This window comes from Thalassophryne amazonica, chromosome 6, assembly GCF_902500255.1.
Source record: "Thalassophryne amazonica chromosome 6, fThaAma1.1, whole genome shotgun sequence".
Classification (NCBI taxonomy): Eukaryota; Metazoa; Chordata; class Actinopteri; order Batrachoidiformes; family Batrachoididae; genus Thalassophryne; species Thalassophryne amazonica.
In genome coordinates, this window is record NC_047108.1 from 71,154,260 (window position 1) to 71,171,939 (window position 17,680).

The window sequence follows — 17,680 nt, forward strand, 5'->3', positions numbered from 1 at the left end:
AGACGACATTGTTCTTCTATCTGGCAGAGAAAACCACCAAGGGAGCGAGAGGAGCAGGGGGAGAATGGAGGCCAGCGTGTCTTACATCGCAAGTGACCAATAAAATCTTTCACACGCACAAAACAAAAAAAAAAAAATCACTTATTGTCCTGATGTGAATTCACAAAGACTCCATGTTAAGCTTTAATAGATGCTGAAGGTAGGGCTGCTGCATATTTATTGTTTGACAAAGTAATTCATGTTCATGAGTGACAGTAAAGCTTGAAAAACACATCATTTAATCTGCTATATTCTTGAAAAGAACATATAATGTATAGATTGTGTATTTTTTTAAAGATGGTCCAAGCTTTACTTTTTCAGTGTAAGACACAGCTACATACGCTGCACCTGGAAAGTATTCACAGCGCTTCACTTTTCACACATTTTGTTATGTTACAGTCTTATTCTAAAATGGATGAAATTATTTTTTTTCCCCTCAAAATTCTATACAAAATGCCCCATAATAACAATGTGAAAAAGTTTTTATGAGATTTTTGAAAATTTATTAAGATGTTTCTACAGCTTAACTGGAGTCCACCTGGGGTAAATTCAGTTGATTGGACATGATTTTGAAAGACATACACCTGTCAATTGTGGGAGAAGGGCCTTCGTCAGTGAGGTGACCAAGAACCCAGTGGTGACTCTGTCAAACCTCCAGCATTCCTCTATGGAGAGAGGAGATCCTTCCAGAAGGACAACCATCTCTGCAGCAATCCATCAATCAGACCTGTATGGAAGAGTAGTCAGACGGATGCCACTCCTTAGCAAAAGGCACATGGCAGCCCACCTGGCGTTTGCCGAAATGCCCCCGAAGGACTCTCAGACCATGAGAAACAGAATTCTCTGGTCTGATGAGACAAGGATTGAACTCGTTGGTGTGAATGCCAGGCGTCATGTTTGGAGGAAACCAGGAACCATCCATACAGTGAAGCATGGTGGTGGCAGCATCATGCTGTGATGATGTTTTTCAGTGACAGGAACTGGGAGACTAGTCAGGATTGAGGGAAAGATGAATGGAGTAAGATACAGAGACATCCTGGATGAAAACCTGCTCCAGAGCGCTCTTGACGTCAGACTAGGGTGACGGTTCATCTGTCGGCAGGATGGTGACACTAAGCACACAGCCAAGATATAAATGTGGTGTCTTCAGGATGAATCTGTGAATGTCCTTGAGTGGCCCAGCCAGAGCCCAGACCTGAATTTGATTGAACATCCAAAGATAGATGCACCAAGCTTGTGACATCATATTCAAGAAGACTTTAGGCTGTAATTGCTGCCAAAAGTGCATCAACAAAGTATTGAGTAAAGGGTGTGAATACTTATGTAAACATGATTTCTTAGTTTTTATTTTTAATAAATTTGCAAACAAACAAACAACAACAAAAAACAAACCTTTTTTTATGTTGTCATTATGGGGTGTTGTGAGCAAAAGTTTGAGAGAAAAAAAAATAATTTACTCCATTTTGGAATAAGGCTGTAACTGTAACATAAAATGTGAAATAAGTGAAGTGCTGTGAATACTTTCTGGATGCACTGTATTAGCTATTAAAAGGATGAAGCTAATTTTGAGATGCTGTCTTGAAAATAACCATTAATTCTTTTTTTAAACTGAAATTTCATTTATAAGTCAATCAACATTTAGACAGAAGTGACACATGAGTAGTGTATGTTTAAAGGCCAATATACAAAACTGAATAAATTAATTTCAGTTCAAGACATTCAAAGACCACAGACAGTTTGGTTTGGCCCATAACAATATTATAACCCACTGAGGCGTAAATCACAATGTTTTCTCTGTTATTGTTCTGTGATGGAAAAAAAAGTAGGTGGCTGACAGAGTCAAGAAAGGTGACTGTCTACCAGGAATCAAAGACGGGACTTCCCAGCCTGAGTTCCTAGCACCCAACCCCTGACTCAACCACTGTCAAAGTATGCCAAAGAGCACCCTGTTATTACTGCGACCACAGCGGTTTGGAATCTGGACACAGTTCCCAAGTCAACGCCCACGTTTTTGTGTTTGTTTGCGCCAATTAGTCGTTGACATCTTTGCTACGTGAACCTCCAGAACTGTTCACCTCAGTGTTGCAAATCACACTATATTTCAAAAATAAACCTGTGGCTTTTCAACTTCTGACTCACTTATACTTAAAGACAATCAATCAATCACAAACCTCTACCTTTTGTTTTTTTTTAATGAAAGTGCTTTTATAATATTTTGTTGTTTTCCACCTTTTGCAAGGCATTTGTTCATTACTGATGGAGGAATGTGTTTTGTTCTGTGTCGTTTTAGCGACCAGAAAACAAGCTGTATCTGTAAGTGGAAAACCCACCTAACGACGAAACAAAATGAGTGTAATCCTTTGGTTGTGGTATCAAAAAGGGAGTCAGTTTCTGGGAACAGAGAACAAAAAAAGAGGGAGGATAAACAAAAGAGAGTTCATTTCTTCCATTCACTCTCACATAAAGTATTCACAAATAAAAGCATCTTATATTAATGAATTTATCAGCTACTTCAAATGTGTACACCAAATGATCCCTGTAGGCTACAGAGAGAAAACTGATGTCCAATTCAGCGGCGACATTTCCACTGCAATTTATTAAGAAAACAGCAAATGAGGAACCTGAATGTGCAGCATCATTGGTGGGAATGTCTCAATAAGACCTCTTACTTATCTTCACGTTTAGATAAAGATCATGTTTCGCAACCGTGGTGTTGTACTTCTTAATTACTGTCTTAGAGTTGCTTGTTCATTTTTGCATATTTTTTATTTCACAAACTATAGTGTCCAAAAACACAATTGAAATTAGATTTTTGCTCAGGTGATGGTGTCTTTGAGTATCGTGTACTTATATAATATCAGTAGTTCCGATCGAGTCTTTGTACCTGTGTGTCTTTAACAATGGACTTGAAGACTAGCATGTTAAACAGAGGCAGAGAGGGGAGACGGGGAAAGGAGGATGTTGTTTGCCGGAAGTTCTGCTAAATACTGATAAAAGGAACACTTCGTAGGAAGGGAACTGCTAACTGCTGTGGCTGCTGCCTTAAACAAAGTGTAGGCCACAGTCAATAGTACGATTTCCTCATCACCTTTGTCCACAACTATACTATTTTTACTTTTCTATCAATTGTCTGCCACCAATAAGAACAACGGTGAGATGAAATTTCAAATGGAATTAAACATTTTTTAGGCAGTATACGAAAGTGCCATCAATATACTGTAATATTTTCATGAGATGATGGTCACCTTGTATATATCAACCGCCTCCTGTATTGTTTAATAGGAAAATTGGGTTGCATTTAATACAGTGAGGAAAATAAGTATTTGAACACCCTGTGGTTTTGCAAGTTCTCCCACTTAGAAATCATGGAGGGGTCTGAAATTTTCATCTTAGGTGCATGTCCACTGTGAGAGACATAATCTAAAAAAAAAAAAAAATCCAGAAATCACAATGTATGATTTTTAATAATTTATTTGGATGTTACTGCTGCAAATAAGTATTTGAACACCTGTGAAAATCAATGTTAATATTTGGTACAGTAGCCTTTGTTTGCAATTACAGAGGTCAAACTGTAGTTTTTCACCAGGTTTTCACACACTGCAACAGGGATTTTGGTCCACTCCTCCATACAGATCTTCTCTAGATCTTTCAGGTTTGGAGTTTCAGCTCCCTCCAAAGATTTTCTATTGAGTTCAGGTCTGGAGACTGGCCAGGCCACTCCAGGACCTTGAAATACTTCTTACGGAGCCCCTCCTTACTTGCCCTGGCTGTGTGTTTGGGGTCATTGTCATGCTGGAAGACCCAGCCATGACCCATCTTCAATGCTCTTACTGAGGGAAGGAGGTTGTTTGCCAAAATCTCGCAATCCTTGACCCCATCCATCCTCCCTTCAATACGGTGCAGTCGTCCTGTCCCCTTTGCAGAAGAGCACCCCCAGAGTATGATGTTTCCACCCCCATGCTTCATGGTTGGGATGGTTTTCTTGGGGTTGTTCTCATCCTCTAAACAAAGTGGAGGTGATTCCAAAAAGCTCTATTCTGGTCTCATCTGACCACATGACCTTCTCCCATGCCTCCTCTGGATCATCCAGATGGTCACTGGTGAACTTCAAATGGGCCTGGACATGTGCTGGCTTGAGCAGGGGGACCTTGCTGCCCTGCAGGATTTTAAACCATGACAGCATCATGTGTTACTAATGTAATCTTTGTGACTGTGGTCCCAGCTCTCTTCAGGTCATTGATCAGGTCCTCCTGTGTAGTTCTGAGCTTTCTCAGAATCATCCTTACCCCACAAAGTGAGATCTTGCATGGAATCCCAGACCGAGGGAGATTGACAGTCATCTTGTGTTTCTTCCACTTTCTAATAAATAATCATAACACTTATTGTCTTCTACCAAGCTGCTTACCTGTTGTCCTGTAGTCCATCCCAGCCTTGTGCAGGTCTACAGTTTTGTCCCTGGTGTCCTTAGACAGCTCTTTGGTCTTGGCTATAGTGGACAGGTTGGAGTGTGATTGATTGTGTGTGAACAGTTGTCTTTTTTACAGGTAACAAGTTCAAACAGGTGCAATTAATACAGGTAAAGAGTGCAGAATAAGAGGGCTTCTTAAAGAAAAACTAACAGGTCTGTGTGAGCCAGAATTCTTGCTGCTTGGTAGGGGGTCAAATACTTATTTGCAGCAGTAACATACAAATAAATTATTAAAAATCATACATTGTGATTTCCGGATTTTTTTTTTTTAGATTATGTCTCTCACAGTGGACATGCACCTAAGATGAAAATTTCAGACCCCTCCATGATTTCTAAGTGGGAGAACTTGCAAAACTGCAGGGTGTTCAAATACTTATTTTCCTCACTGTATCTATGCTCTTGTTATGATCTGGGTCCCAATGCCACTACACAGTGCATCCAGAAGATGTTCACAGCACACTTTTTACACATTTTGTTACGTTACAGTCTTATTCCAAAATGGAGTAAATTAATTTTTTCTCCCTCACAATTCTACTCACAACACCCCATAATGACAACATGAAAAAACTAAATTTTTTAATACCCTTTTGCTCAATGCTTTATTGATGCACCCCCCCCCCCCCCACCAAACTCTTACTCAAAAACCCCATAATGACAACAGGAAAAAAGTTTAATTTTTCAAATTTATATAAAAAAAATCACCCATTTTAGAATAAAGCTGTAACATAACTAAAAGGGAAGAGCTGTGAATACTTTCCAGATGTGCAGTTTATGTTTCTACCCACAATGCAAAATATTAGGGCACCTTCACACATAGTGTGAATACATACAACTCAGGGCGACTCACGGCGGTAGAGCTTGACCACACCACGAAACATCGTGCCGACAGGCAGGCGTGCATGATGCTGGTGCAATGGTTCGTGCACGCAATGGTGTCTTTCGAGCAGGAACACAGTGCGAGCTGCTGCAGCTACTCGCACTGTGTTCCATGGGACGAGGTGCACCACGTCGCGCCACTGATGTGGAGGAAAATAAAATAAAAACCAGCTGTATAATTAGTGAATATCACTAATAATACATAATTGATAAATAATACATAAAAGGGGAGGCAATACAGAAGCCTGCAGTTAAATAACCTTGGTTAAATTAAAAAGAACAAAATGCCACAGGATTCAAACCCACACACTCTGATTACCAGATGGAAACTTTACCACTGTGCTACAATCACTGTCATGTAACAGGAGCATGAAATGGCTAAAATCAACAAGCAGATAAATGTCCTGTCAGACGTGACATTCAGATCACCTGCTGCATGTCCACATGAAATGACGGTCCGTTTCTCCTCCTATCACAAAAGCGATATATGTTTTTATGTATTTCCACACAAGCACACACACATGCGTGTCTGTCAAAACATTGGACATGTGCTGCAGTGGTGATATCAAGTACCGGAGATGTCTTAATAGCTGTGGGCAGCCAGCCACGCTCCCTGTCCTGTCAGCACACAGACCAAGATGTCACTCTGTGATCAGATGTGAGATGCTTCACCTGCAGTCGGGGGGGCGTGAACCACACGCACAGATGTTTTGGGGGGGAGCGGGAGGGGCGCAAAACACATGCACACGTGTTGTGGGGGGAGCCGACACTCTGGCACATCACATGTGCACTCAGCAACTTCACAATTGTGGGACACTTAGACAAATTTCACATCCAGCTCGACAGTGATTGTCTACTGACTGTTGTTGTCATGATAGTACAAATGGCCACACAGTTTCTAAGTGCCAAGCGAGCGGTGTTTGATGTTCATGTGTGTCAGCTGGAATTTGGCCGACACCTGCCACGAGAGGGTTTGATGGGCTTGCACAATGCAAATTCTGTCTTTCAGCTGCAGGTGTGCACAAATAGTTGGAGCAACAGGTGTATGAGGCATTAGAAGCAGCTACAATTCTACACGTTTTGCATACAATTCCTGCTTTATGCCCACTTTATGTGCAAGTTGACCAAATTTGCACTGTGTGTGAAGGGGCCCTTCGTTTTGCATTGTGGGTTTTTTTGCATTGCAATTTTAAAAAGCTTTTCAACCTACCATCCCTGGTTCTCAAGACCAGGCACCTAAGTGGCTCCACTGTTCTTTTTTTTATTTTGATTTTTTTTTTATATTTAGATATACTTTAGTATACACTAGTAGAGTTATACCGTAGAATTGGAATGTATAATAGAAGATATACCTTACTGAATTTTCATGTGATTTCTTAGTTATTTATTTTTGATAAATTTGAAAAAAAAAATGTAAAAGGTTTTTTTTCATGTTGTTATTATGGGGTGTTGTGAGTAGAATTGTGAGGGAGAAAAAATGAATTTGCTCCATTTTGGAATAAGGCTGTAACATAAAATGTGGAAAAAGTGAAGTGCTGTGAATATTTTCTGGACGTGCCGTAAACCCCAAATGCAGTTTGCTCCAACCTGACAGGTACTTTACATCCATGCATGAGCATGAGTGATTTGATTTTGCTTAGGATCAGTCGACAGCCAGGGTTAGAGATCAAGGTCAAATTTCCCGAATCATGCTCATAAAATACATATGCATTTGACCTTGACAACATTTTTATTACCTTGCCTCTGTACCATTGTGGTGGTCCACACAACCAAGTGTCATCAGTTTTTTTTTCATTCTCCCGTCACAAACCTAACCCTACCCCTAACCATAACCATCCAGACCCCCTTTACACCCTCTGACTTCATATTTTTAAGTCACTGAAAATGACTTAGACTTAATTCACATCAGCAGACCAACTGGCTCCGTGACATAGGAATTGGACAACCAACCTGTAGATTGGGGTTTGATTGCAGATGTGTGCTACTGTTCAGACTACCGGCCTGTGCCAAAAAACTTCATCTGCATTGTCCCACTACTGGTCTTGGAAAAATTGTTCATAGTGTAACTTTTGTCTGTTGCATCAACAATTATACAGCTTCATGCTGGAGTGAAACAGAGAACTTTAATACATGTTAGTCTATGATAACAGTCTCCCATGTTCTTTCCAGCAAACTCACTGAAATTTCACATTTTTTTTCAGAAGAGCCTTCTCTTTTCCACTGTCATGAAGCTGTGACTGGCAATGCAACAGACAAAAGCTGCGCAATGCACAGGTTTTCCACACAGTAAATTTTGCAGAGTAAAATATACTCTGCCAGGATAACATTTGGTTCCAGTCCAAACTGAGTAAAAATACACTGTATTATAGAGTGAAATCAAGCTTGTCAACTCTAATACGTCATTCACAGCATGATAGAGCTGATTTTACCCTGTGATTGAATTGATTTGACACTGTGATAGAGTATATATATATACTCTATCTATCTATCTATCTATCTATCTATCTATCTATCTATCTATCTATCTATCTATCTATCTATCTATCTATCTATCTATCTATCTATCTATCTATCTATCTATCTATCTATCTATCTATCTTTTTTTTTTACTTATTTTTTATTGAGAAAAAGATACACAAAGGTAATAATGAACAAAGAACAAACTGGTACACAATTACTCAGGCGAGGGGTGTCTCAAAGCATCTAAATATCTTAGTAGACAGTCACTCATCCATGTTCTTGTTGTCAATTTATAGTGGTGGTGTCCTCTTCTTGTCTTCTATAATCAGTCCATTTCCTCCATTTGATCTCGAATTGCGCTTCTTGCAATGTGATAGAGTATATTTAACTCTATTTGGACTGGGACTGTTATCCTGCCAGAGTATATTTTACTCTGCAAAATTTACTGTGCACTCGCAGCCAGCAACTTCTGTCGAGTTGCTTGGGTGTTTTGGTGGAGTCCCTCGCTTGTCTTCTTCTTGCAAGGTCACTCATTTTTTTTGAGAACTGCCTTAATCCAGATAGGTTTATCATACAGTTTGTACTTCTTAAAGATTGATGTAAAGATGATGACTTAATGTCATTTCATAAAAGGGTTCATGTTACTGTATCCTGCACACATTTTATGCCTCTATTTAATTTTCACCCAAGGCCATCAAACATGGCCATCGAGTACTGCGAAGGCTTTGCGTCCGTCCATCCATCTGTCTGTCTGCACTCAGCATAGGTCCAGCCCTATTACTGCCACAGTCTTCAGATTCACAGGGAACATTCTTAGGGCACAGACCTTGGTACGGACGTGTATTGCATTCACTGGATTAAAAAAAAAAAAAAATTGACCGCTGATGTCGTAATTATGAGAAAAGATTTCATAATTACGAGAAAAGATCTCATAATTATGAGAAAAGAGCTTGTAATTACGACATCAGGATCTCATAATTATGAGAAAAGATCTCGTAAATCCACACTTTGTGTTTGATTATAGTGTGTTATCATCGGCTGAGCTCAGCCCGTGTCTTTGCTGAGGGACTGGAAGTACGGAAGTATACATAAAACAATTTAGACACCTGATCTTTTCTCATAATTATGAGATCCTGATGTCGTAATTATGAGATCTTTTCTCGTAATTACGAGATCAGTGGTCAATTTTTTTTAATCCAGTGAATGCAATACGCTTCCGTACCTTGGACAAGTTCAAAGATGGCTACCCTTACCAAAAAGTAGTACATGCAAGTATGTTTCAAGTATACTTCCAGTTTACTTTTTATATACTTATCAGTACTATTTTTTGGTAAGGGTAACCTTGACCTATTTTAATAGGTATTTTAAAAGGTTAAAAAGTCACATTCTGTTTCAATCTGTTCAGTTTCATTTTTGAGTGTGTGTGTGTGTGGGGGGGGGGGGGGTGACAACCAATCAGAGTAGAGCTGCACGTGACGTCAGTGGCTGGTCTCCAAAAACTGCTTTGTTTTGTGACTTTATATACATGTCTCTCATATACTGTGTAAAAGCTAGTGAGAAATAAGCACTTCTAAATCTGACAATGCCATTTTTGGAACCTAATAACACTTCTGAATTTATTTACAAGACATTTTGCAGATGTTATCATGGTGACACCACAGGCTGGTAGCTAGCTGCAAAACTCTGTTTCGTTTGTGTGTAAATATATCCTCTTTGTCATATATTATGTAAAAGTTAGCGAGAAATAAACACTTCTAAAACTGAAAAAAAGCTGTTTTTGTAACCTGTTAACACCTCTGGAATCACTCACAAGACATTTTGGGGCATTAGCGTGCACACTAAGCTACAGTAAGTCATAGATAACTTCCTGTGGAGTGACATTTGTCTCAGTTCCAGCAAATGCACAGCTGGTCATCTACAAATTGTCCTTGATTTGCACAACTTCCGCTCTTTTCAAAAGCTCATGTACATGTACATGCAAGGTCTCCTGCAGATGCCGTTAAAACGTAAATATTGTTTTTGATTGATTGATTTATAGAGGGGTTTTATTGAACATGTACAAATTGTACGTAAGACAATAGTATCTTAACAGTTAAACAACTGTAAATGACAAAGAACACAATGCTCAAATGGCTGAGGGTATTTTAGCATTGTGTTATATTTCAGTACATGAAAGTATTTTATTTTGTTGCTTTTATCCAATACCTTTAGGGATTTCATTAAACATTTGGGTTACACAAAAAAGTTTCATTTGCATACTTTAAATTCTGTGCTCACTGCTCAGCATATAGGATAGGCAATAATTCTGACCAGAACTATCAATTACAATTACTATTAAATTTTTTCTTTTACTGTAAAAAAAAATGAGGTGTATAACCTGGTAAATATATTGATTTCTTTAATGAATTAACAAACACATCTTGTGTTTTATTTTAGTTGGAACAGCAATGTTTCAACATTTAAAATTACTTGTAGATTATCTCTTAACACAACAAAGACATAGAAAAACAGTGAACATGAATATGAGGTTGGAGTAGAGATATTATTACTGATCATTGCCATTTCTGTCACACACCATTGCTGAAATTGATTTTGAAGGAAAATTAAAAAATTTTAAGAATTATTGTAAAAATTGCACATATGAGATAAGGTGTCATGACAGTAACATTTAAGAACCTTTGAAACTTGAGGAACTGCTTCCTCAGCAAGACAGAGTAATAAATTTTGGGGGTTTGAATTGCTCAAACTGTGTGACGGGGCACTGTTGTAAAGTGGCCCACAGCACTGTTATGAGCATAAAAATATTTCTTCTTTTTTGTTCTTTTTTCTTTTTGTAAATGACAGCCATAGCTATCTATTATTTTATTTTTTTTTTAGCTTTTTTTCTCAAAACGAAACCTCAAAAATGCTTAACAGTAAGGCCACACAGTGATGTCATAATGCAGCAACATAGAGGGAAATCCCCATTATCCTGGGTTTCCAAACGCTTCCGAGAAATGGGAACTGGGATAATTGGAGTTGGTTAAATGTAGGAGGATCCTGAAAAAGATGCTGATGAGTGCAGGCAGCTCAAAATGGCAAGTGTGTATGTGTTTTGTGCACTCAGCAAAACCAACAACCTACTGTAAGTCACTGAAATCACAATGGGCCATTTGATTTTACAGGAAGATTACACACACACACACACACACACACACACACACACACACACACACACACACACACACACACACACACACACACACACACACACACACACACACACATATATATATGAGGGTAGGCTGAAAAGTTCTAAGGCTCGCTATGATACCCTTAATGCATTAACTGCATCATAGTGAGCCTTAGAACTTTTCAGCCTACCCTCGAGGGTATCATAGCGAGCCTTAGATATATATATACGAGTATATATATATATATATATATAGGGGCCATGGGGGTCGGGTGCAGAGAGGATTGGGTGGCAGTCGAGGGCGGGTGGCCCGGCGGCCCGGTCCATGCTCACAGCCCCTGGCTGCTGGGACGTGGAATGTCACCTCGCTAGGGGGGAAGGAGCCTGAGCTTGTGCGGGAGGTTGAGAGATACCGACTAGAGATAGTTGGGCTCACCACCACGCACAGCTTGGGCTCTGGTACCCAACTCCTGGAGAGGGGCTGGATGCTTCATTTTTCTGGCGTCGCCCATGGGGAGAGGCGGAGAGCCGGGGTTGCATTGCTTATTGCTCCCCAGCTCAGTCGCCAAGTGTCGGAGTTCACTCCGGTGAACGATAGGGTCGCGTCCCTATGCCTTCGGGTCAGGGACAGGTCTCTCACCGTTGTCTTGGCCCACGGGCTGAGCAGCAGTGCAGAGTACCCGACCTTCCTGGAGTCCCTGGGAGGGGTACTAGATAGCGCTCCGACTGGGGACTCCATCGTTCTCCTGGGGGATTTCAATGCCCACGTGGGCGGCGACAGTGAGACCTGGAGGGGGGTGATCGGGAAGCACGGCCTCCCCGATCTGAACCCGAGTGGTGTTCAGTTGTTGGACTTCTGTGCTAGTCACAATTTGTCCATCACGAACACCATGTTCGAGCACAAGGGTGTCCATAAGTGCACGTGGCACCAGGACACCCTGAGCCGGAGGTCGATGATCGACTTTGTAGTCATATCATCTGACCTTCGGCCACGTGTCTCGGACACTCGAGTGAAGAGAGGGGCAGAGCTGTCGACTGATCACCACCTGGTGGTGAGTTGGATCCGCTGGGAGGGTAGGAAGCTGGTCAGACCTGGCAGGCCCAAACGTATCATGAGGGTCTGCTGGGAACGACTGGCGTAACCCTCTTTCAGCGAGGTCTTCAACTCCCACCTCCGGGAGAGCTTCTCCCAGATCCCGGGGGAGGTTGGAGACATGGAGTCCGAGTGGACCATGTTCTCCACCTCCATTGTCAATGCGGCTGCTCGTAGCTGTGGTCGCAAGGTCTCTGGTGCCTGTCGTGGCGGCAATCCCCGAACCCGGTGGTGGACATCGGAAGTAAGGGATGCCGTCAAGCTGAAGAAGGAGTCCTACTTATCTTTGTTGGTAGGTGGGACCCCAGAGGCAGCTGACAGATACCGGCAGGCCAAGCATGCCGCAGCCCGTGTGGTTGCAGAGGCAAAAACTCGGGTCTGGGAGGGGTTCGGGGAGACTATGGAGGAGGACTATCGGTCGGCCTCGAAGAGATTCTGGCAAACCGTCCGACGCCTCAGGAGGCGGAAGCAGCTCTCCACCAGCACTGTTTACGGTGCGGGTGGGGAGCTGTTGACCCTGACTGGGGATGTTGTCAGGTGGTGGAAGGAGTACTTCGAGGATCTCCTCAATCCCATCGTCACGTCTTCCGAAGAGGAAGCAGAGACTGGGGACTCAGAGGCGGACTCATCCATTACCCAGGCTTCGTCAAATCAGGAGCTTCAGCGTGCACTGAGGCAGTTTGCAGCCAGGTGTGAAGCGTCCGGGATGAAAATCAACACCTCAAAATCCGAGGCCATGGTTCTCGACCGGAAAAAGGTGCTTTGCCCTCTTCAGGTCGGTGGAGTGTCCTTGCCTCAAGTGGAGGAGTTTAAGTATCTTGGGGTCTTGTTCACGAGTGAGGGACAGATGGAGCGTGAGATCGATGGACGGATCGATGCAGCATCTGCAGTGATGTGGTCGCTGTATCAGACCGTCGTGGTGAAGAGAGAGCTGAGTAGGGGGGCAAAGCTCTCGATTTACCGATCGATCTACGTTCGGATCCTCACCTATGGTCATGAGATTTGGCTCATGACCGAAAGAACGAGATTGCGAGTACAAGCGGCCAAGCTGAGTTTCCTCCGCAGGGTGGCTGGGCGCTCCCTTAGAGATAGGGTGAGGAGCTCGGTCACTCGGGAGGAGCTCGGAGTCGAGCCACTGCTCCTCCACGTCGAAAGGAGTCAGTTGAGGTGGCTCGAGCATCTTTTCCGGATGCCCCCTGGACGACTCGCTGGAGAGGTGTTCCGGGCACGTCCCACTGGGAGGAGGCCCCGGGGAAGAACCAGGACATGCTGGAGGGACTACATCTCTTGGCTGGCTTGGGAATGCCTTGGGGTTCCCCCGGAGGAGCTGGGGGAGGTGTGTGTGCATCGGGAGGTCTGGGCGGCTTTGGTTGAGCTGCTGCCCCTGCGACCTGACTCCGGATAAAGCGGAAGAAAATGGATGGATGGATATATATATATATATAATGTGATAGATGTGATATATATATAATGTGATAGATACATTCCGATTCAAATGCCATACAGAGTACAGTGTACAAAGTACAATGAAATTCTTACTTGAATGCCTTCTTCATGGTTTCACGGTGCAGGGGTGCTGAAAAGGGGAGAATAAAGAGAAGGATTCTAGGGTCCCATGATTGACAGGGGCCCAGAGAGGACCCTAATACAATTATAATACTGACAAAATAATATGGGGGTGGCCCAGTAAGATTTCTTTTCATCGGGCCCAAATCCCTGGCGGCACCCATGCACAGTGGCTTAGTGGTTAGCACTGTTGCCTTGCAGCAAGAACGTCCTGGGATCGCTTCCTGCCTGGTCCTTTCGGTGTGGAGTTTGCATGTGCCATCCATATTCGCGAGTTTCCTCCATAGGTGCGAGTGTGACTAAGTTTGAGGCTATATGTGGCCCTGGGATTGTCTGGTGTCTTGTCCAGGATGTACCCTGCTTCTCACCCTATGACTACTGGGATAGGCAGTACAATGGTACAATAATACTCTCTTTAATATACCTACCAATACAATTACCAAGTGTCCATAGGTAACCATGAAAATGTAGTGTAGAGGGATTGTACAGCCTGTGAGATGTGTATTGGGAGAGAACCAAAAGACAGTATTGCACATGTGTCATACACACATATGTTGCACATTATATTGCACATTATGAACAATGCCATTATTACACACCAAAACAGTCTCTACATGTAACATGTTCCTGTGTTGAACAGTGTGATAGCACTGGAGTAAAAGCTGCCTCTGTATCTTGTGCAGACTGACTCGAGTCTCCGACCAGTGAGGCAGGAAAGAGAAGTGTGGCAGTGCAGGGTGAGCAGAATCCTTTATGATGTGCTTTGTATTTCTGAAGCAGCATATAGTGTGCCAATGATCCTCATAGGCCATTTTTCCCCACTATTTGCAGGGCTATAGTGCATTTTGAAAGTATTTGGAAAGTGTTCACTTTATCCACATATTCTAAAATGGATTAAATTATTTTTTTTCCCTCAAAATTCTACACACAATACCCCATAATGACAATGTGAAAAAGTATTTTTTGAGGTTTTTGCAAATGTATTCAGAATTTTAAAAAACAAAGAAATCATATGTACACAACAGCCTTTGCCATGAAGCTCAAAATTGAGTTGACAGTGCATGTCAGAGCACAAACCAAGCATGAAGTCAAAGGAATTGTCTGTAGACCTCTGAGACAGGATTGTCTTGAGACACAAATCTGGGAAATACATTTCTGCTGTTTTGAAGGTCTCAATGAGCACAGTGTCCTCCACAATCTCTAAATAGAAGATGTTCTGATCCACCAGGACTCTTCCTAGAGTGGCCGCCCGTCTAAACTGAGCAATCGGGGAGAAAGGCCTTAGTCAGGGAGGTGATCAAGAACCCAATGGCCCCTCTGCTGGAGCTCCAGCATTCCTCGGTGGAGACAGGAGAACCTTCCAGAAGGACAACCATCTCTGCAGCAATCCACCAATCAGGCCTGTATGGTGGAGATAAGCCACTTCTTAGTAAAAGACAAACGGTAGCCTGCCTGGAGTTTGCCCAAAGGCACCTGAAGGACTCTCAGAGCATGAGAAACAAAATTCTTTGGTCTGATGAGACAAAGACTGAACTCTTTGCTGTGAATGGCAGGCGTCATGTTTGGAGGAAACTAGGCACCATTCCTAGCATGGTGGTGGCAACATCATGCTGTGGGGATGTTTTTCAGCAACAAGAACTGGGAGACTAGTCAGGATTGAGAGAAAGATGAATGCAGCAATATACAGAAATATCCTGGATGAAAACCTGCTCCAGAGTGCTCTTGAACTCAGACTGGGATGACAATTCATCTTTTAGCAGGACAATAAGCACACAGCCAAGATATCAAAGGAGCGGCTTCAGGACAATTCTGTGAATGTCCTTGAGTGACCCAGCCAGAGCCCAGACCTGAATCCGAGTGAACAGGCAGCACGGTGGATTAGAGGTTAGCACTGTTGCTTCACAGCAAAAAGGTCATGGGTTCAATTCCCACCTGTGGCATTTCTGTGTGGAGTTTGCATGTTCTCCCCATGTTTGAGTGGGTTTCCTCTGGGTGCTGCGGTTTCTTCCCACATTTAAAGACATGCAGGTTAGGTGAACTGTAAACTTTATAATTGTCAATGTCTCTCTTGCAAAAGAGAGACCTGGTTCCATTGAGATCTGGTTAAATAAACCTCATTAAATAAAGGTTCAATTAAAATAAAATAAAAAATTCCCTAGAGAGATCTGAAAATGGCTGTGCACCGATGCTCCCCTTCCAATCTCATGGTGCTTGAGAGGTGCTGAAAAGGGGAATGGACAAAACTACCCAAGAATAGGTGCACCAAGCTTCTGGCATCATATTCAAGAAGACTTGAGGCTGTAGTTGCTGCCAAAGGTGGATCAACAAAGTATTGAGCAAAGGGTGTGAATATGTATGTACCTGTGTTTTCTTAGTTTTTTATTTTTAATAAATTTGATATATATATAAAATCATGTTGTCATTATGGGGTGTCGTGAGTAGAATTGTGGTGGTGGTGCGGGGTGGCTGAATTTGCTTCATTTTGGAATAAGGCTGCAAACAAAATGCGGAAAACGTGAAGTACTGTGAATATTTTCTGGATGCACTGTATTTACACCTACCTAGGTCATTGCCTGGCAACAAAGAAACACCCTTAATAGACTTGACACGAGTCCCATTTTTACCTGTCCTGTCTGACTTCAAGAATAGTGCAGAGACAGTTCTCCCTTTAATACCTTGAACAAGTATAAAATCCCCAGAAGCAGTCTCATCACATAACTCCAAAGGGTCCTTCAACAAGAGTGATGGAGAAGGTCTGGTATCCCTGAGGATACTTATGGTTACAGGAAAAGAATGCTCATTCAGAGCCACAAATCCCTCAGACACAAAGGGAAGAAATTCCTCCATAACAGAGTCAGCAAGGCTTTTTAGCCTCACATAGAACAGGTAATCTATTAGACAAGTTGTCTACTGCAGGGGATTCTAACGTTGTCTTCACAAAGGCATTAGGTTTGAAGTCCTTTTCCTTCTTCTTCTTAGCTCTTTGGACCCAACTATTATTTTTGAGAAAAAAAAACATAATGAATTTACTCCATTCCATTTGGTATGCTTATGTATTTTGGGTCAAGGATGAATGCTGCGAAAACAGAAAGTTGATAGGACAAATACTTTTTGAGAAATTAGCAATTTTGTCTAACCAGTAAACAATGGATGTTGTGCTGCAATGCACGGGAGTATGGGGTTTGGAATGTTGTTACTATGGTTTATGTTAGTTTAACAGTGTTGTTAGTGTTATTGATTTGTTGTGTTTTTGTAGTCAGTTGGCTTAGTCAGTTAAGTGTTAAGTTGCTGTTACCATGAGTGGCTTAAGTGTCATGCTCCCGGTACCATAAGTGAAAAGTGTTGCATCACAGGTTCTGTTTGTCAAATTAAAAGCACCTGTTTACAGCAGAATGCAGAAAAGACAAAAAAGCTGTGCATGTGTGCAATTTTGATCAGGCACAAACTGTGGAGAACTGACATTTGCGATGAACGGTGCCAAAACCAAACATTGATGGGACTAATACTTTTAGAGAAGTTACATATATTAACTAACAACACTGAACAATAGACATTGATATTTACATTCTGAACTCACACTCCAATTCAGCAGGGAATCATCATCTTTAAATAACAGCAGGTTAATCATCTTTATATTAAAAGCGTGAGTGTCCGCGTGCGTGATTTTATTTCATAAGTTCAATGTAAATACATAATATAATTGTACATATGTTAAAAATACATGGCTGACACAAGAAAGTGAAACCACTTATTTCCAGTGTGGTCCACTTAAAAATCAAATGATATGTATCAAAGTGAAGTCCGGATTGAAAAGATGTTCCTGCTAGCTTGGCTAGCAGGGAATTCCCCTTTGACTGACCTGTTAGAGTCTTGGTCTTGAGTGCGAGCAATCCGGTGTTCGAATCCCACCGCCATTCCTGCCACAAAAATAAGTCATCCGGTCACAAACTGGCATTGTTGGCAGGATGTGGCAGTTGACTGGGTAGTCGCAGAACATGCTGAAATG